The sequence below is a fragment of the Callorhinus ursinus genome, unplaced genomic scaffold (genome assembly GCF_003265705.2).
Source record: "Callorhinus ursinus isolate GAN/ISIS: 27379988/994484 unplaced genomic scaffold, GSC_fseal_2.0 scaffold25, whole genome shotgun sequence".
NCBI classification, from domain to species: Eukaryota; Metazoa; Chordata; class Mammalia; order Carnivora; family Otariidae; genus Callorhinus; species Callorhinus ursinus.
The window spans coordinates 23,725,226-23,747,626 of record NW_027397087.1 but is presented as its reverse complement, the minus strand read 5'-3'; the positions used below and the strand labels follow the sequence as shown (position 1 = coordinate 23,747,626).

The 22,401-nt window shown below is 39.4% G+C and overlaps 1 long non-coding RNA gene across 4 annotated transcripts; it reads left to right on the top strand.

Annotated features, from left to right (window-relative positions):
* Window positions 1–266: 266 nt before the first annotated feature.
* On the top strand, window positions 267–21,058 carry LOC112833459 (uncharacterized). Of its 4 annotated transcripts, none has more exons than XR_003210630.2 (4): window positions 267–331; window positions 5,255–5,409; window positions 8,970–9,035; window positions 20,612–21,058. It is a non-coding gene; the product is annotated as an uncharacterized lncRNA (long non-coding RNA). The 4 variants fall into 4 exon arrangements; XR_012373754.1 differs by lacking the exon at window positions 20,612–21,058 and adding an exon at window positions 18,141–18,324; XR_012373753.1 differs by lacking the exon at window positions 20,612–21,058 and adding an exon at window positions 11,230–11,504.
* Window positions 21,059–22,401: the final 1,343 nt, after the last annotated feature.

The window sequence follows — 22,401 nt, the reverse complement described above, 5'->3', positions numbered from 1 at the left end:
ATTACTATTACCTAATCCTCAGGCCCCATTCATGTCTCAGCAATTGTCCCAATAATGTCTTTTATAACAGAAGAAGCCAGTCTAGAATCATGTGTCACATCTAGTTATCACACTAATTCTTCAGTCTCCTTCAATTAGGAAGGGTTTCTCAGTTTTTCTGGACTGTCTTGATCTTGACACTTTTAATCATGACAGAACAATTTACTTTGTAGAATGTCCCATAACTCGGATTTGTATGATGCGTCTTTGTGATTAAACAGAGAGAACACAACAAACCAGGCAAGATTCTGGGACTGAGAGTAGAAAATAAGCTCAAGAACTAAGGTAAAAGGTAAGCCCCGGCCCAAAAGAATGGTTTTCCTTAGAAATAACTAATATTAATGAGATGACTTTAAAAAAATTAGATGTTGAGGCTGAGTAGGGGGAAGTTGAAGCAGTCATGTCCCATGGCCTTACTCCATCGGGCCAAATATTAAAAGGCAAGTCTCCTTCCACTTCCTCTTCACCCACTCACTTCAACTCCCACCATTTCAGAGAAGAAATTCCCCTTTAAAGGTCACCAATGAACTTTTAATCATCAAATTCTAAGGTCACCAATGAACTTTTAATCATCAAATTCTATAGCCTTACTATTTATTCTCCTTGACCTTCCTGTAGAAAGTGATACAATGCACCACTTCCTTCATCATTTTTTTTCTTAAACAGCTAGACTGAGATATAACTCACATACCATACAATTCATTCAAATAAAGTATACAATCCAATAGCTCTTAATATGTTCACAGAGTTGTGTATTGATCATCACAATCCATTTTAGAACACTTCATTACCCCCAAAAGAAACCCTACTCTCTGGAGTTGTCACCCTCCAATCCTTCCACCTGCCCCCAAGGCCTAGGCGGTTGCTTTCTGCCTCTATGGATTTGTCTATTTTAGACAATTTATATAAATAAAATGTCATATGTAGTCCTTTGTGACTGGCTTAGCATGTTTTCAAGGTTCATTCATATTGTAATGTGTAACAGTCCATTCCTTTTTATGATTGAACAATATGCCATTGTACGGTTATACCACATGTGTTTATCCATCCATTAGTTGACGAACATTTGATTTGTTTCCATTTTTGGCTATTTTGAATAATGGTGCTTCTCTTCATCTTAAAACTCTTCCTTCTTGGGGCACCTGGGTGGTTCTGTCATTAATTGTCTGCCTTTAGCTCAGGTCATGATCCCAGGGTCCTGAGATCGAGCCTTGCATCAGGCTCCCTGCTCTGCGGGAAGCCTGTTTCTCCCTCTCCCACTCCCCCTGCTTGTGTTCCCTCTCTCGCTGTGTCTCTCTGTCAAATAAATAAATAAAATCTTAATAAAAAAAACAACTCTTCCTTCTTTTGGCTTTGACACCACTGTAGTCATAGTACTTTAATGGGTTTTCTGTTACCTTCTGAAGAAGGAAGGAAGAAAGGAAGAGGGAGAGAGAGAGAGAAAGAAAGGAAAGAAAGAAAGAAAGAAAGAAAGAAAGAAAGAAAGAAAGAAAGAAAGAAAGAAAGAAAAAGAAAGAAAGAAAGAAAGAAAGAAAGAAATGGATTTGTTTTTCTGTCTCAATCTCTGTTCATCTCTTTTTAAGATTTATTTGTTTATTTTTAGAGAGAGACCATGAGTAGGGGACAGGGCAGAGGGAGAGGGAGGAGGAGAGAAGCAGACTCCCCACTGAGCACAGAGCCTGATGGGGGGCTCAATCTCATGACCCATGAGATCATGACCTGAGCCAAAATCAAAAGTTAGACACTTAATGGACTGAGCCACCCAGGTGCCCCTCTGCCTATCTTTTTAACTGGAGGCAAACCATATCCAATGATTTCAAGCCTGGATTTTTATTTTTAAAAAAGATTTTATTTATTTATTTGTCAGAGAGAGAGAGACAGCACAAATAGGGGGAGCGGCAGGCAGAGGGAAAAGCAGGATCCCTGCTGAGCAAGGAGTCTGAAGCAGGACTTGATCCCAGGACCCTCGGATCATGACCTGAGCTGAAGGCAGACGCCCAACCAACTGAGCCAACCAGGCATCCCCAAGCCTGGATTTTTAGATGCTTTTTCATATGTTCCATTCCTGCCAAAGCCACCATTTTACATCTTTCAAGGACCAAATAAAACCTTCCAAATCTTCACAGTTCATCTCAAATGCCACCAAAAAATTTCCCATAACCTTTCTAAACTAAATTTATGCATGCTTTGTTTTTGCCACTCTTACAACACATGCTTTACATTATAAATATGTGTGTTTTCACTATGTTCCCTAACAAACTTAGTCTTTGAGGGCAGAAACTAAGTCTTATCTTGTAGCACCTTGCAAACTTGACTTATTCAAAGTAGGGCTAGATAAATATTTATTTGTGAATCTACTTGAAGGAAATCATGTGATTGATTCAATATTTCCAAAAACTATCTAGACAATTGGGGGAGAGCTATTTTGGAATTCTCAATTATCCGGAATCCAAAACTTCAGTTATTTTAATTAAGGGCATGACCAAGAGAAGATAATTATTGTTTTCTGACTAATTCCTATCATATTTTTTTAAAGGTTTTACTTGTTTATTTATTTGAGAAAGAGAGAGAAACCATGAGTGGTGGGAGGAGCAGAGGGAGAGGGACAAGCAGACTCCAGGCTGAGAGTGGAACCCGTCATGGGGCTCGATCCCAGGTTCCTGAAATTATGACCTGAGGTGAAATCAAGAATTAGATGCTCAAAAGACTGAGCCATGCAGGCACCCCTTCCTATCATATTTAGAGACAATGACTCATTTTTTTTAAATGTAGTGTCACTCAACACTAACTAAACCTCTAATTATTTATGTATTTGAAGTGAATGGTGAGTGACTTACAAGAGTAGTTGATTCACTAGAGTTAGGGGCATCATAGTTTCTAAAACAGTGCTAGATCATAGTCTTTTATATATAAAAAAAATAAACAACAACAAAACAATACAACCATATTCAATGGCAATGTAAGCTAACAGAATTCTGTGGTCAAATGAATAGAACTACCACCATGTTCACTGTATGTCTGGGTCTGTGGCAGAGGAAGACTTTTGAGACTGATGGTAAAATAGCGAAACAGACATCATTAGTCATTCTCAAAAGACTGCTAACTCTGCACCCTTTATGAAGCATTCTTGTCTATAAAATTTGGACATGAACATAATCAAGCCTCTAGATCCAACCACCAGTTTACAGGAAATGCAGGAGATAGGGAAACAACTTAAATAACACCATGAATCCAGAACAACAGCTGAATCCAGAATGTAGATAATTCTATAACACAAATAACATCTTTGTTTTTAACAAGTCAGTGGCATAAAGTAAAAAAATACAAGAAATTGGGGACTATTTTAAAAAAAAGAAACTTCAGAGATATTATAAATGCAGTATGTGGGTCTTGTCTGAATCCTTATTCCAACAAATTGACTAAAAACAGTCACTTTAAGATAATCAAGGACATTTGCATATTGACCAGATTATAGATGATATTAAGGAATCACTCTTAATCCCATTAGGTGTACTAATGGTATGGGGGTAAGTTAGAGATGCATGCTAAAGTATTTACATGTAACAGAACAGAACGTGTTGAGCAATGGGTAAAAGGAGTTTGACAAACTGTTGACATGTGTTGAACAGTGGGTAATGGGTACATTGGGTTTGCTAGAATTCTCCTTTTCCTTCTGTGTATGTTTGAAGATTTTCATAATAAAAAGATTTTTTTAAAAGATTTTATTTATTGATTTGAGAGAGAGAGAATGAGAGATAGAGAGCACAAGAGGGAAGAGGGTCAGAGGGAGAAGCAGACTCCCTGCTGAGCAGGGAGCCCGATCGTGGGACTCGATGCCGGGGGCTCCAGGATCATGACCTGAGCCGAAGGCAGTTGCTTAACCAACTGAGCCACCCAGGCGCCCATAATAAAAAGATTTTTAAAAAATTCCTAATACAGCAGATGTGGATTTAATGAAGGTATGCCATGTACTTTCTATAGGTAAGGCCCTGTACTAGGTGTAACACTTTTATAAGTTATACCTTACGTAATTCTCAGTATAACCCTGAGAGAGGTATTCCTCTCCTGATTTTATATATGAGGAAGCAGAGGCTCAGAGAGAGTAAAGAATGACTAGGCCTCCCAGGGTTGGTAAACAGCAGATTCAGAATGCAAATCCAGATCCTTTGACTGCAAATCCAAAACTCTCATAGCTAAAAACACAGCTACTTCATTATCTTATCAATTATTTTAACATGAGTTTTAGCCACATAAATTAAACTGATTATTATTTTATGTTATTTATCTTTTAAAAAGATTTTATTTATTTATTTGAGAGAGAGAGAGAGAACAGGAGCAGAGGGAGAGGGATAAGCAGACTCCCCGCTAAGCAGGGAACCCTACGCAGGGCTCAATCACAGCATCCTGAGATCATGACCTGAGCTGAAGGCAGATGCTTAACAAACTGAGGCACCCAGGCACCCCTCTTTTATGTTATTTGTGATGGGAAGACAGAGCACAAGAGAAGATTATGGAAAAATTCAAAAGTTCATTTTTTTCTTATAAGGGAATAAATTATTTTTTGTAGAAATTTTATCTTATTTTATTTTTTAAGATTTTATTTATTTATTTGACGGAGAGACAGAGAGAGCACGCACACGAGCCGGGGGAGGAGCAGAGGCAGAGGAAGAAGCAGACTCCCCACAGAGCAGGGAGCCTGACCGGACACAGGGTTCAATCCAGGACCCTGGGATCATGACCTGAGCCCAAGGCAGACGTTTAACTGACTGAGCCACCCAGGTGCCCCTAAGGGCATAAAATCTTAAAAAGAAGGTGAGGAAGTGTTGAGTATTACTGATCAAAGGGGAAATCTACTTTAGGAGAAGGAGAACAAGAAGGAGAGACAGCAATGCATTCTGGGAAAACGGGAAATCAGACAAGATAGTTCTGGAGATCGCTAATACTGAACCTGCACTGACTCTATTCCCCATTGCCCTGGTTGTGCCTCCCTCTCCTTACGTTAATGATATTTTATTGAGAAAAACCACTTGCAAATGAGCAACAGCATGATTAGAGCTATTTGATCATGCCCATCCATGCAGGAGCATGTCCCTCCACTTCAACCTCCCAGTGCCTCCAGGGCTGACTGATCGAGGAGATGTGAACCTAGTTTTCTTGCCCTGTCAACACATGCTTAGCTGCTCCCTCCAACCTCCCTCCTTTCTTTCTGTTCCAGTCTTCTACTGACTGCCTCCTTGAAAAAGCCAAGTTACAGCTATTTTCAAGTTCAATGGTCAAAAACTTTTGAAGTAAACCCAGGGAAAATACTCTGATTGATCTTGGCATTTTCCGGCAGATCCACTTTCTGGGTCCCACCTGGTTCTATATCATGTAAGTAAAACAGCACCTGGCAGGTCAATGACAAGTCAAAGAGGGGGCTCTCGAGTGTGGCTTTACTTCTCACTTACCCTCCCAGCAATCCAGCTGAATGCCCAAAAGGATTTTTTACAAGCTGTCACACTTCAACCAGCAGTCTATGCAGGTCTCCAACTGCCAGGGACAATATCTTTGGGAAATTCTGGGGATTTACATAATACTAGTAAGAGACCACAGCTCCTACCCAGTAGACAGGTTAACATAAAATAATCTAAATAGACACGCGATGCCTCCCCATCCCTGTCCCATTCCCATGTTGAAGTCCTAACCAACCTCCCCCTCAGAGTGTAACCATATTTGGAGATAAGGCCTTTTTAGAGTTGATAAAGTTAAAATGAGAAACTAATCTAATCCGACTGGTGTCCTTATAAGAAGAGGAAATTTGGACACACAAAGACATACCGGAGATGTGCTCACATGGAGAGAAGACCATATGAAGAGGCAGCCAGTGGGCAGCTACCTTCAAGCCAGGGAGAGAGACTTCAGAAAAAAAGCAAACCTCCTGGCACCTTGATCTTGGACTTCAGCCTCCAGAACTGTGAGAAAATACATTTCTATGTGTAAGCCATCCAGTCGATGGCATTTTGTTATGGTAGCCCTAGTAAACTAAAGCAGGTCATCACCTATTGTTTGTGTCTAGATACCATGATGACTGAAGAGAGAGAATTTTTTCAAGTTCCAGACAATGGGATTCTTAAATTTTGGTTGGAAAATTAGACTGTGACAGAAAAAAAAACACAAAAAACCCAGCTATCTACATATTCACACATAACCACACATATATGTGTGCTACTAAATTGCTAAACTGATTCCATACTGATTCCTTTGGGTTCCTGAAATTGTAATAATAATAATAATAATAATAATAATAATAATAATGTTTAAATAGCATTTACTATGTTCCAGGCAATGTTCTAAGAACTTTATTTACATTAATTCATTTAACCCTGACCGCAAACTCACACAATACACACTGTTATTATCTACATTTTGAAGGTGAAGTAAATTAAGGCACAAGGAGGTTAAATAATTCCTCAAGGTCACAGAACTAACAAGGGGCAGAATTAGGATCTGAATCCAAACAGTTGGCTCCAGTTTTTAAGCACCAGAACTGTCCGCAAATTCTCACAATGGAATGGAAAGTGACTGAGTGCTCACACAGGGCTAGTGAAAACCACCCCATACTAAAAGGCTTAGCAGCCCAGATCTGAACATCCAGCCATATGGGTACAACCTGTCAGTTTGTCACTGTGTGGATAAATACAAATTAAGTGATCATAACCGACAAAAGCAGTTTGCCTTTCTTTGACAGCCGTTGTAAAGATGTGACCTCAGTCCATACTTTCTGGTACACAGTGAAAAGCATTTTGAATTTGAAAACTAAAGTACCTAGCGTCAGGGCTCTACTTTATCACTGAGAGCCATTTAACCTTGAGCATGTCGCCTAACTTAGGATCAGGAAAGTTTTCCTAACTATAAAGTAGAGATAAAATACTACTTTGCGGACTTAGTGCGAGGATTGAGTAAGGTCATGAATATGAAATATCCTAGCAGAAAGAAATTGCTCAATAGGGGAATTCTGAAAAAGTTGAAACAAAAATTGTTAACAAAATGAATATAATTGCACAACAGTTCACGTAAGATATTATTGCCAACTACTTCTAGATAAATTTAGAGATGAGTCTAATATTTAGCAGGAAGAATGAAGCATAAATGAAGTGCAAGAAAAATTTTAATTCGTTTTATTTTTGGCCTGTATTGCTTTTCTAAATATCTCTGAGATTTTACATTCTACAATATATACTTGGCAACTGGCAATGGTTAAAGAGTCTTTCTTTAAGCGGTGAATGATATTATACAGTGAACACTATATGACCAAATCATATGTATTAAAAAACACATCGTTACTCCTTAAGTATTCACAGTCATCTTTGGTGTCAAAATAGTACTCAATAGTATAAATCATTTAAGTCTCTGGATTATCATTATTTCACTCATCTATATTGAAAAAGCCAGGCTCTCCCTTCCTAACACTTGAGATCCTCTTTCCCCTAAACATGTCCTCCCATGCCCCCTACAGACCTCCAGGACTAACGTCTCCTCTGAACCCAGATGCCCATGAGCTAGAGGCAACAGAAGCTCTAGATTATAAGACAGGCACCATGACCTTCATACTTGGAGAGAAAGCAAGGAGAAGATACCAGCTAGGAGGAGTGTGCTATTGACCACCAGACATCATTAGGAAGGAATGAGGGCACCATGAAAATACACTCTAAAAGTCTAGGATCTGGATATAAGAAAGGAGAGAAAACGGCTGGGATCAGGGAGAGTGAAAGAGAATCAGTTCAAGCATTTTGCTGTCTTACTGACTGTCGCCATTTGGGTACATAGAGAGCTCCTAAACCGAACTAAAATTAAGAAAGTTTGCCTAGAAGATCGAAAATGCTTTCCTGCCCTACCATTCCCTCTGGACTGGATAACTGTAACAGCCACCTACCTGTTTCCCCAGCCTCTAAACCACCCCTTCCCCATTATCCTATTTCCATATCACAGCAGGGCTATCTTTCTAATTTGCAATTCTTAACGCCACCTCCTTGATGAAAACACCTTCACTGGCTTAAAACCCAAGTGGCTTAAAATTATAATAATCATTTATTGTCTCTCAGGGTCACTGTGGATAGAAATTCAGGCAGAATATAGCAGGGATGATTTGTTACTGCTTTGCAACGTCTGGGGCCCTGCCAGAAGACTCACTGTCCAGAGTCATCTGAAGGCCCGTTCATCCCACATCTGGGGCCTAGCTGAGACCAGGAGCCAGAACACCCACACTTGGCTTCTCCATTTGACCTGGCCTTCCTCACACATGCTGACTTCTAAAGACAAGGGTCCAGAAAGAGAGGGAGGGAGGCAGGAGGAGAGGGAAAGAAGGAGGGAGGGAAGGCGGGTGGGGTGGAAGCCACCTTGTCTTCTATGAACTAGCCTTAGAAACCTTGGAAGTCATGCAACATCACTCCTGCCACATGCTATTGGTCAGGGAGGTTTTAAAGGTAGCCCAGGTTCTAGGAGAGGGAACTGAGATCTCACCTCTGGCTGGTGGATTGTAGATCCTGTGGGATGGGATATGTATTGGTGAAGTCATTTTGAAAAATGGTATCACTTGAAAAATACAGTCTTCCACATGGTAGACCCTTCACCTCCCACCTACCCTTTCAGCACCACTTCCTTCTACTCCTTGCCACTCACTCTACACTTTCCATACTGACCTTCTGTTTTGCTTAGTTTTTTCCTTTGAACATGACAAACCTTTCCACGCTACTGTACCCTTGTGTATGCTGTTCCTTATCCTCGGAATGTCCTTCCTTCTCCACGTTAACTCCCTAGTAAAAACCTTCCCACGCTTCAAGTCCAAATTCAAGTGTTGCATCTCTGCCCAGCCTTCTTGTCTCAGCCCAGGGAGGGTTAATTATTCTATTCCCTAGGATCCTATGTGTGTTAAACATTTCTCTGTCTTACAGTATTATCTGGCTGACTTTTCATCCTCACCAGACTGTGAGCAAGTCAAAGAAGAAGACCAAGCCCTGGTATTTATTATTATTATTTGCATATTTCCCTGTTCTCTTCTGGTTGCCAAATATTCAAGACGGGGCTTACATAACACAAAGTCCCCACTCATTAAATGTAAGTTGAATGGCTGAAGAAAACTTTAAGGCAAACTTTGGAAAAAAATACCATTTCAAGGGCAAGGTGGCTTCCTTGACCTTCTGGTACGATTATTTTTTTCTACTTCTACTGCTGCCTGAAATAATTTACTTTTTTCACCTTAGAGAGAGAAAGAGAGAGAAAGCTGGATAGTACAAATGCCTGGTGAAAGCAAAACACTGCCTCAGTCAAAGTATGGCTGATGACAACACAGCCATTTCTATGTATCTAGAGAAGAAAGGGTTGAGAACAAGTACTCACCGACAGGATGAAGAGGTGAGGACACTAACAAGCCAGGAAAGAGAGCAAAAAGGGAAGGCTAGAAACACTAGCGACAAATTCTGCTGCACTCGTAATTCTGCCTTCAGTCAACTCTTGCTCACTTTCAGCTGTCTCTGAACAACTAAAAGCTGGGGGCAAGAGTATCATGTGTTCAGCCTCTCTCCTGCTCTTCTTCTCCCTTCTCCAGCTCTTCTACTCTCTCTCTCCTGCTCTTCTACTCCCTTCTCCAGCCCCTGCTGCCCAAGAGTTGCTGCTGTTGTGGCTCCACAGGGCTGATGGCAGTGGGAGATCCTACCTGCCAGCACTGCACACTCCCAGGAGCCTCAAGGTGGACCTTAGATTAGGCTCTGGCATGGGCACTTTGGTGACATGATAATGAGGTGTGCAGTGTCATTCACAACTCTCCTGCTTTTGTGCCCCTCCATTCTGGAATATGGCCTATCCTCATCTGTTGTAAAAGGTGGTGGGCTCTTTCACTGTTTCCCCAAACCACCTGAAGATAAGAATGCTCTGGGAGAGTTCCAATTGTTCAAACACTTCCCCCCCACTCCCCCCCCCCCCCGCACACACACTCACACACACACTCCTGGACCCTTCCTTGGGAGACCCATCCAGTGGGCCTGGGAGGACCCTGTGAGTCTAATATATACATGAGTGATGAGGGGAGTTTAGGAAAGCACAGACGAGATGACCTCAAGTTCTCTTGTTAGGTTTGAATACTTCTCTCACACATGGTTATACAGTTAACCCTCCAAAGTCACAACTCTGATCAGCTAAGGCCACATCAAGGAGTTTGGGCTTCATCCCGTAGGCACTGGAAAGCCACTATGCAGAAGAGTGGCATGATCATAGTTGAGATGTCGAAAGGCTACTCTATCAGCTGCGTGAAGGGTGGTACAAGACCAGAAGCAGTAAGGACAAAATTATTATACAAGCCCAGACATCCTCTTCTCCTATCAGTGGCTCAGAGCATTCCCGCTTCCCACATCCTACAGGAAATGGCCTGGTATCACTTAACTTTAACTGAAATTCATTCTTGTCAGTGTAGAACTTTGCAGAGCTACCTATGCTATTCAAGAGATGGGGAGGAGCAGGACCAAAGCAGTAGCCTAGAGGTGGAGAGAAAGGGCAGGAGAATGGTACTGAGCTAGAAGATACAGAAATTGGTGAGGAGAGGGTTAACACAGAGACCAGCCTGTACCTTGCAAGGTATTGCAGTCAGTGAGGTGGGAGTGACTCTTACCCCCTTCTTAGCAACACCTCCAGGCATCAAACAACCCTTTCCTTTTCATCACCTTGCCTCCCCCTCCTGTGACCCTAGGAATTTCCCTCATATCGGGGAATCCTTTGATTTGTGCATAGACCTTTTGGACTTTTTCTGCTTTTGCCTAGCTATTTACAATATTGAATGGCAATAACTTATACATCACACTTCTCTAGGATTTGCTATCATCTATCTAACCCAGGTAATATCCTCATGTAAAGAGGTGTGTGTGTGTGAGAGAGAGAGAGAGAGAGAGGAGAGAGAGGAGAGAGAGAGAGAGACAGAGACAGAGAGACAAAGAAAGAGGTATTTTACTTTAGCTCCCTGTTCTACTAAATTGATTTCTTAGCTTATCATCTAGGTATGTCCTTACCATTGGTCTACAGATACGTTACACTTTTCCAAAATTTGCTCCAGTCTTTCTGCCACCATACTAGTCTTGCCTATGTGCCCTACCAGGTAGGTACAGCTCAAATGCCATCTTCTGGTTCCCATGGAGACGTAACAACTTTCTCTTCTGATCTCTGTAGCACTGCACACCTGTTAGAGCACCACTACGCTCCCTGCTGGCTTGAACACAGAGCTTTCATCTGAGTCAACAGCTTATGCATCTTTATAGCCCTGAGTTCCTAACAGTGCTGTAGTTATTTTTGTTGGATTATGAATATGTAATGTAATAATCATATTTCACATATACCATAACTTGTTTAGCTCAACCATTTCCTAATTCTCTATTCCACAGTTTTGAAAGTGGCTTTGTAACATAGAAAATTGGCATTGTTTTCCTTTGTAGTTTAAATAAAATGCTGACCTCCTAATACAAACTTCGACACTTTCTCATGAGGATATACTCACGTTAGCATAAACATTTTCTCCTGGGGGAAGCAGGCGACGTTCAATGGCTAAAGCATAGTGAGTAAGGGAATATTCACAAATAGAATATAGGTTTCTTGAATCCTGATCCAGTGCCCTTTCCATATTGAAATAAGGTAGAAACAAACAAAAATTTATCATGAAAATAAACACCAAAATTAAAAGCTTTTGCACAGCAAAGGAAACCATCAATGAAACAACAATGCAACCAAACAAATGGGAGAAGATATTTGCAAATGATATATCCAAAAGGGATTACTATACAGAATACATAAAGAATTTATAAAACTCAACACCAAAAAACTACCAAATAATCTGATTTTAAAATGGGCAGAGGATTTGAATAGACATTTTTCCAAAGAAGACATAAAGATGGCCAACAGACAAATGTAAAGATGCTCAATGTCACTAATCAACAAGGAAATGTAAATCAAAACCACAATGAAATATCACTGCACATTTGTAGTATGGTTAATATTGGTTTTGATGAATGGTTAATATTAAAAAGACAAGAAATAACAAATGTTGACAAGGACATGGAAAATAGGGAACCTTTTTGCACTGCTGGTGGGAATGTAAATTGATACAACCAGTATGGAAAACAGGATGGAGGTTCCTCAAAAGATTAAAAATAGAAATACCATATGAAATATGGTAAATTAAATAAGACAGAAAAGACAAATACCATATAATTTTACTTACATGTGGAATCTAAAAAACAAGAATAAACAACAACAGCAACACACCAACAGACTCAAATACAAAGAACAAACTGATGGTTACTGGAGGGTGATTGGTAGGGGGGTAGGAGAAATAAGTGATGGGGATTAAGAGATAAAAGCTTCCAGTTATAAAATAAATAAGTAACGGAGATGAGAAGTACAGCATGGGGAATACAGAAAAAAAGAAAAAAATTATCATGAGATAGAGAAAACTTCAGTAACGATTCAATCTGTTAACAATGCATGAAAACCACTTATGACTAAAAAGGCAGTTAACATATTCAGTTCAAATTCAAACAATGTTTCTGGAAATACTTTACATGCTTTTTCAGAGAAAACTTTAAAAATATGCAAGGGCATTGTCACAGGATAGTCAACAAAAGAAAACAGTTGTCAATTAGCCGAGGGTCTCTGAGAAGTCATGGGGAATCAGGACACAAAAAAACATCAATCTCTTAAGCCCCTAGAGAAAAGCAGCTCCTTATATGTGGGCCCACCCCTAACATAAGTGGGGTCCAGATAAAGAGGACAAATGGAGACCCAAATACCATACGTTTAAATATTTTATAATTTTTAACTAAACTTACCAATTGTTAAATATATTGTTCTTTTCTGCTTTAACAAATAGAACTTCATGATGGCAACATTATCAAATATGTAAAGCTATACTTTTTATTTGACTGAGTGTCAGCAAAATATCAAGACTACTGAATTTCATTACCAGTAGCTCTCTAGATCCAACCATGTTGTCACAAATGGCAAGATCTCGTTCTTTTTTATGGCTGGGTAATATTCCATTGTATATATACTACATATTCTTTATCCATTCATCTATTGATAGGTACTTGGGTTGTTTCCATATCTTGGCTATTATAATTAATACTGCAGTAAACATAGACATATTGTACATGTCTTAGTGTTCTGTTGACATGCCAGCAATGTGTGGGTAACTAATGAAATAAAGACTTGCATGGTTTTAAATTATCTATGTATTCCACAGAATGCAAAATGCAGCTTTTGCCCTTTGTTTCATCAAAATCACTATATTGTTATAACCAAGATTTTCACATAATTTGATGATATTGATAGTAATGATTTAAAGTTTAAGAAGGAATTATATTTGAAGTATACAATTTTTTTTTAAAGATTTTATTTATTTGACAGAGACAGAGACAGCGAGAGAGGGAACACAAGCAGGGGGAGTGGGAGAGGGAGAAGCAGGTTTCCCGCCGAGCAGGGAGCCTGACGCAGGGCTCGATCCCAGGATCCTGGGACCATGACCTGAGCCGAAGGCAGCCGCTTAATGACTAAGCCACCCAGGTGCTCCTGAAGTGTACAAATTTGACTATATTTCATCAGACATATGAGTTAAATAAAAATAGAAACAGTAAAATATTTCTCATAGATACTTTCAAAAGTTATTTTTTCTAAACTATTTAAAATTTTCTATTAAAAAGGCAAAATAGAAATTAATGAGTATCAAACTTAAATAAAATTACCCAGTTTTTAAAAATATAATTACATCTCATAAAATATTTTTATTAAAATAAAACTATTAGACTCAACATAATAAAGGCCATATATGAAAAACCCACAGCTAACATCGTACTCAATGGGGAAAAACTGAGAGCTTTTTCTGTAAGGTCAGGAACAAGACAAAGATGTCCATTCTCACCATTTTATTCAACATAGTACTGGAAGTCCTAGCCACAGCAATCAGACAACAAAAATAAATAAAAGGCATCCAAATTTGTAAGGAAGAAGTGAAACTTTCACAGTTTGCAGATGACATGATACTATATACGCAAAACCCTAACGACTCCACCAAAAAACTACTAGAACTGATAATGAATTTAGTAAGGTCACAGGATACAAAAATCAATGTGCAGAAATCTGTTGCATTTCCTACTGGGTATTTACCCCAAAGATACAAATGTAAGGATCCGAAGGGGTACATGCACCCCGATGTTTATAGCAGCAATGTCCACAATAACCAAACTGCGGAAAGAGCCAAGATGCCCATCGACAGATGAATGGATAAAGAAGATGTGGTATGTACATACAATGGAATATTATGCAGCCAGCAAAAGGAATGAAATCTTGCCATTTGCAATGACGTGGATGGAACTGGAGGGTGTTATGCTGAGCAAAATATGTCAATCAGAGAAAGACATGTATCATATGACTTCACTGATATGAGGAATTCTTAATCTCAGGAAACAAACTGAGGGTGGGGGGGTGGGAGGGATGGGGTGGCTGGGTGATAGACATTGGGGAGGGTATGTGCTATGGTGAGCACTGTGAATTGTGCAAGACTGTTGAATCACAGATCTGCACCTCTGAAACAAATAATACATTATATGTTAAAAAAAAAGGAAGAAGAAGATAGCAGGAGGGGAAGAATGAAGGGAGGGAAATCAGGGGGGAGATGGACCATGAGAGACGATGGACTCTGAAAAACAAACTGAGGGTTCTAGAGGGGAGGGGGGTGGGGGGATGGGTTAGCCTGGTGATGGGTATTAAAGAGTTCTGCGTGGAGCACTGGGTGTTATATGCAAACAACGAATCATGGAACACTACATCAAAAACTCATGATGTAATGTATGGTGATTAACATAACATAATAATAAAAAAATCAGAAATCTGTTGCATTTCTATACATTAATAATGAAGTGGTAGAAAGAGAAATTAAGAAAACAATCCCATTTACAATTGCACCAAAAATAATAAAATACCTAAGAATAAACCCAACCAAAATGGTGAAAGATCTGTAATTTAATTTTATAAAACACTGATGAAAGAAATGGAAGATGATACAAAGAAATGAAAAGACATTCCATGCTTGTGGGTTGGAAGAACAAATATTGTTAAAATGTTTATACTACCCAAAGCAATCTACACATTTAATTCAATCCTTAACAAAATACCAACACCATTTTTCACAGTACTAGAACAAAAAAATCCTAAAATTTATATGGAACCACAAAAGACCCTGAATAGCCAAAGCAATTTTGAAAAAGAAAAGTAAACCTAGAGGTATCACAATTCCAGATTTCAGGTTATATTACAAAGCTATAGTAATCAAAACAGTGTGTACTGACACAAAAAATAGACACCTAGATCACTGGAACAGAATACAACACCCAGAAATAAACCCACAATTATATGGTCAATTAATCTTCGACAAAGCAGAAAGAACATCCAGTGGGAAAAAGACAGTCTCTTTACCAAATGGTGTTGGGAAAACTGGACAGTAATGTGCAAAAGAATGAAACTGGAAAATAATGCTACATGGAAAATAATGAAATGGACCACTGTCTTACACCATACACAAAAATAAATTCAAAATGGATTAAAGACCTAAATGTGAGACCTGAAATCATAAAAATCTTAGAAGAGAGCACAGGCAGTAACATCTCTGACATCATCTGTAGCAACATTTTTCTAGATATGTCTCCTTCCTTAGGCAAGGGAAATAAAAGCAAAAAGAAACTATTGGGACTACATCAAAATAAAAAGCTTCTTTTTTAAAGATTTCATTTATTTATTTGAGAGAAAAAGCGAGCAAGAGAGAGAAAGCATGGCGGGGGGGCGGTTTTGGGGAGGAGAGGTAGAAACAGACTCCCTGCTGAGCAGGGAGCCCGATGTAGGGCTCCAACCCAGGACTCCGGAATCAGGACCTGAGCCAAAGGCAAGCGCTTAAATGACTGAGCCATACAGACACCCGAAATAAAAAGCTTCTGTACAACTAGGGAAATAATCAACAAAACTAAAAGACAACCTATGGAATGGGAGATATTTACAAATGACATATTCCATAAAGGGTTAGTATCCGAAATCTATATGGAACTTATAAAACTCAACACCCCAAAAAAACAAATAATCCAGTTAAAAAATGGACAGAAGAAATTAATAGACATTTCTCCAGAGAAGACATAGAGATGACCAACAGACAAATGAAAAGATGCTCACCATCATTCATCATCAGGGAAATGCAAATTAAAACTACAATGAGCTATCACCTCACACCTAGCAGAATCGCTAAGATCAAAAACACAAGAAACAACAAGTGTTGGTGAGGTTGTGGAGAAAAAAGAATTCTCTTGCACTGTTGGTGGGATTGCAAACTGGTGTAGCCACTGTGGAATGTATGGAGTTTCCTCAAAAGGTAAAAATAGAACTACCCTACAATCCAGTAATCACATTACTGGATATTTACCCAAAAAATACAAAAACACCAATTTAAAGGGATACATGTACCTCTATGTTTATAACAGCATTATTTACAATAGTCAAATTATGGAAGCAGCCCAAGTGTCCATCGATGGATGAATGGGTAAAGAAAATGTGGTATATCTGCAATGGAATATTATTCAGCCATAAAAAAGAATGAAATCTTGCCATTTGCAATGACATGGATGGAGCTAGGAAATAAGAAATAAGTTAAGTGAAATAAGTCAGAGAAAGACAAATACCATATGACTTCACTCCTATGTGGAATTTAATAAATGAAACAAATGAACAAAGGGGGAAAAAAAGAGCGAGACAAACCAGAAAACAGACTCTTAACTATAGAGAACAAACTGATGGTTACCAGAGGGGAGATGGCGGGTGGTTGGGTGAAACAGGTGATGGGGATGTAGGAGTACACTTACGATGAGCACTGGGTATTGTATGGAAGTGTTGAATCACTATATTGTGCACCTGAAGCTAGTACGACACTATGTTAACTACACTGGGATTAAAAATTAAAAAATAAAACTATTTGAAATTCTAGAGCCTAATCTACATCTGGTTGCCAAGATAATCAATATCACACTTAATGCATGTTATGTCTAGACGTACATACATACATGTTTTAGAGTATTATAAATTGTTTAATATTTTTTATTAATATACCATAATTACCATATACCAATATAGCATAATTACCATAACATGGTAATGTTAATGTGTGACTACCACAAAAACCATCTATTGGAATATGAAGAGAAGCAAGAAAATGGACACTTGGCATTCTTGGGCAACAATGCTCCCACTCCGAAAGCCTGTTGCATTCATGCTATCTGAGACACTACTCATTTGTCCTTTCCCTTTACCTCCACGCGTGCACTGCTCAGACCCTCCCTGTGTGCTCATGAGGACAATGCTTCACACGCTCATCTTCCAGCCCTCATGCTGTCTTTTGTCTTCAGGACACAAGACAAGAGGAGGAAGAGCATTCCCTTGGGGCCTGAACTGTGTTAGTGGTGACAGTGGATGTTTAGGGCTGACTAGCACCAAAAGTCAGATCTCGAATGACCGAGGTGCCTCGGTATTTTTATTAAATTGGCTCTTTTTGTATTTGTAACTTCAGGGCACTCGATAGCGACATCCCTCTGACTCAGGTATTGCTTATGTGTTCTCCTTCCAGCCCCCCTGAGCAGACCAGGGGCCTTTTCTCTTTTTCTGTTTTCCTCTTCGTCTTCGACTGGGAACAGCAAGGGGAAGATTTACTCACGCATGCACTGTTTTTCAGGCACCGAAGAGGATAAGCCACCTTTGAAATGCAGTAAATCTTGTGGGCCTGGGTCTATGTGTTGTCAATTATAGAGATTTTTTTCTTATGAGGATCAAATTATTAATTCCTTGAGGTGTGACCAGACCTTATAGTTTTCTTTGTCATACCCCCAGGGAGTCTGGCCAGTGCTAGGCACGTAAGAGGCCATCGGTAATAGACATAAGGAATATTGCAGTAATTCATTTTAAAAATATTTGACAAATGTGCACTTGATGCTATAGCAAGGATATTGGGACTGTGCACTTCTATCATGGAAAGTAAGAAATGTGGTCTTTTCATATTTCAGGTGTCGGCTTGAATGTAAGGAGTCTAAAATGAAAAAAGAAAAAAAGACTTAAAAAGCCCCAGTATGGTATGATGCACGTATCCTGAAATACCCTTACTGTCACATTGCAGACACAAGTCCAAAGTCACTTGTTTAATTCTTGCTCTGATGTGGGACCAGGGATTTCTGATTATTTTTCTCACAATCTTGCCACCTCTAAAAAGAGTCTTTCACATGAATTCTAGCTCTCGGCCACCTTTCCTGAAACTCATGGCTTTTTCATGATTACTAAAAATGTCTATTTTTTTCATAGAAAAATAAAAAAAACAATTTCAATAATTGAAAATATTGTGGAAATTCATTTTAGGTCTCTGAATTATCTAGATTCCAAATATAACTGATTACTGAAATATCCAGTTCCCAAGGTAATGTCTGGTCATATCTTTAAATCTATAAAGTCACATGAGTTTGGAATGATGCTAAAGTATATTACAGCAAATTAAAGATTTTGTTTCATTGGTGATATTAATTTTTCCATTGGGTTTATTTTCTTAAGCATTTTTCATGAAAAAAATGCGTGTTAGAAAAACCTCAATAATTTATTTTTTTTAAAGATTTTATTTATTTATTTGACAGAGAGAGAGACAGCAAGAGAGGGAACACAAGCAGGGGGAGTGGGAGAGGGACAAGCAGGCTCTCCGCCGAGCAGGGAGCCCGATGCGGGGCTCGGTCCCAGGACCCTGGGATCATGACCTGAGCCAAAGGTGGACGCTTAACGACTGAGCCACCCAGGTGCCCCAAAACCTCAATAATTTAAAGTGAAAATCTAGACCTGTACCAGTTTCATATCGAAAAGGGTCTGCGGAGGTGTATTCTTTTGCAGTTCCGATTCTCATATTTCTCTAGAAAGGCAGTTATCTCTGGACAATATATTGTCTTTCCTATGTTAGCAGGCCCCTAAAACTCCTTACGGGCATTACAGTATGTAGAAATGCAAAAACTGAAAGTTCACGCTGTTTTAGTTCTATAACAGATTTTTCTTTTTTCATAGCAGAAAAGTTTGTGTCCTTTCAACTAGCAAGCAGATGTTGCCCTAGTGCTGCCTCCATATTCATTAGCCCATAATGAATCTATTAATTGAATATGTAAGTTTGGCTAATTAGATGTAAGACATTTCTTCAGATTTAAAGGGTAATAATAAAAAATTTAAACTGCAACACCAGATCGAGCATTTAAGAGTTGATAAATGTGAACTGGAAAGTGCACAATTCCAATATAAATTAGTTAATTGCCTCTGCTAATTTAGGTGAACTACATTAGCAGAAAGGTCAATCCATTTGAGGCTTGATGTGTTTTTCAAATAGTAAATTAAAAATAGCAAATCAAAGAACTCTACAGAGTAGGAAGCATGGAATCTACTTTTCTAACCCAGAGGTTGCAGAGTGGACTCAGGTAAGTCCACGGAGTTAACCTTCTGTGGATTAATCAGTGATTTTTAAAATAGGTTGTGTCTTACAGACACCAGGAAGCTTTGTTAAAAATAGCAGTGCCTTCGGCCCTACCTGAGACTAACCGAAGTCTTCGGAGGTGGAACCAGGCCTCCATATTTTTTAAGGCTCCCGACATGATTATATTGGAAGCTGAGTTGAAAACCATTGGGCCATTCCATGAATGTCTGATCTCCCCATCTAAGCAGGAGTAAGGTGGCAGTATCAATCCATAGTAGGTATGTAAGCATTAGAAACATGACCTAATGTAGTACTTAATGCTTTCTTTTCTTCCTAAGCAAGGAAAAAATTCAGCTGCCCTTGGTCCCTCTACCTTCTCTTCTAGCTAGGTCTGTACCAAAAGGTCTTACTCTTGAGAACATTTAACTTGGATTTGGGAAGTGGGAGGAATCTCAGCTCGGAGTATTTGCTTCTGGGAATTGTGATTTTACAAACAGCTCACCTCTCCAATCACATTAGCTGGCTTTACACTAAAAGATGTCAACGGAGTTCTTTCTTGGGCCACGTTTTGGGAGATGCTGTCTTTACCACTTGTGTGTCGTATGCTCCCCATAGCTCCTAGAAGAGCGTGAGGCCCATGGAGAGGCTGGCAAAGGGATTTGCCAACAGGCTGTGCCCTGCCTGCCACGGCCTTTCGCTTTCATTGTGCACCGCATCTTCTGACTTCTTTCCTGTCTCATTCAGCCCTTGAATAGCTTCACGTCCGCAGCCCCTGTCATCCCACACGCTTCTTTTTTGTTCTTCGGAGATTCCATGGCAATGCTTGGCTCCTAATGTACTGTCAGGGAATGGTTGTTCAGTCAGAGCTCTGTGACCGGTAGAGGGAGGACAGAGTCTACGTTTAGCATTGGTAGTCAGGGAGTCACAGACGCCCTGAAAGGGGGAAGCAGGAGACCTGTCCTCTGCAGTTTGGGGCGGGATGTCCACATTGGATGTCAGCGTCCCAGCTCTGAATGCCTCCCAGTTTTGCCCTGTGTCTTTCAGAGCTTGAACTGTGTGGTTGAGAAGAAAGAAGCGGCATTCCCCCTCTGTTGTCAAGACGTCTAAAGTGAGAAGATTTTCAGAGGCTCGTTCCAGCATGTAAAAGAGAGAGACGACTGTCCAATGAGCCTCGTCTTCTTGTGAACATGGATATGGATCCTTGCCTCAAATAGCACCAAAGTTCATGTGACCATTCCATATGAAGAAAGACCCTTTGGATGACTGACCGCCTAAGAGCAGAAGGACTTGGGGAAGGAGCTTATGTTTCAGAATGAAGAGCCCTAAAGTAAGTAGCAGCAGTTAAGAGTTACATGTAGATGTGAAGAATTCTAAAAGTGAAAGGAAAACTGCAAATTAAGGAACATGAAAGGAAAACAGAAAAGCAAACTTAACTTAGTTACATGCCAAAGGAGTTCTTTTTTTTTTTTTTTTTTTTTTAGTAACCCTTCCTCACCCACCATGATAAAAATAGTTGCTCCCAATTTGAGACACACCCATGTGACTGGCTCAGGGATGCTCCGGACTACTGTGTGAGCAGGACTGTAGGGGTCTGAGCACTTTACTTTCTGTGCTAAACTCGGCGAATAAACACTATCATTCTTTTCCTAAAAGTCAAAAGCTTTTTTTTAAAGCTTTTTAAATGAAAGTCCCTCTCCTAAATTAACTGTAGTTTGAAATTTGTCTGCATTCTGAGATCTTTTCCCATCTCCAGCTTAATTCAAATGAAAACGGTAACATCTCCAAACAGTAGCAGATAAAATACACTAAATCCAAACTATTGCCTTTTGACATTTCGCGTTCATTTGCACATACATGCCGTCAACTGCAGGGGGCGCTAATGCCCTGTTCCTCAGGCCTGGCAGAGAAGGTTGCGTAGCTGGGATTGTAATTTCTCCCTGTGCCTGTTAAGTGTGACTATTGATAAGTGCTGAGCTCATCCCTGCCCCTAGATTGAAGCCTCTAAAACATATATGAGGTGGAACTGGGCTTTACAACAAAGACAAATCTAGTTTCCACTTTTAAAATAGTCTCTCGGGGCTCCCAAAAGGTAGAGGATATATTTTAAAAGGAAAGAACGGTGTTTTGTATCAAAACATTATTTTTGGAGTCATAACCAATTAGGAATCTAATCCCTGCAACCATAAATACCCCCCTTTTCATAGAATACAGTCACCAGAGGCCACACTGGGGTATGAGGGACTTAATATGAAGAGAATTTTTATGGTTAATAAACGCCACAATCTCAGCCTCTTTTCTTCTAGATGTTGGAAGAGGACAATTAAATGAGTGTTTAGATCCCAAATAAAAAGTTAATATTCACGTTAAATAAAAATATAAGTGAATTTGTTTTATAGAATGTGAATTTGTTTCAGAATGGGTCCAAAACACTTCATTAAGCATTTCTGGATAAAAACATGTAACACTCTCTATAAGCTTTTGTTAATAAATTAAATACCATCTTTCTATAAATATACTTTGCATTAAGCTTTCCTGTTAGAGTTTTCAGGAAACATTTTAAATGAAGTAGCTGAGCATATCCCGTTTGAGATGAATGAGATCATTAGGAAACACTTATATCTGAAATAAGCACTGAGATCATTCTGCATACAACCCAAGGGCCCTAATTTTTTAAATATTTCAAACAATGTCCTCCTTTTAAATCATTAGACTTAGAGACATTTAAGGAACTGATTCAATTAACCCGGAAGAGAGAAATGCTATAATGTGTGATTTATTTTTGCAGATAAATTAAAATGCAAGTGTATCTGTTAGAAAAGGTGGGCTGTCAGCAT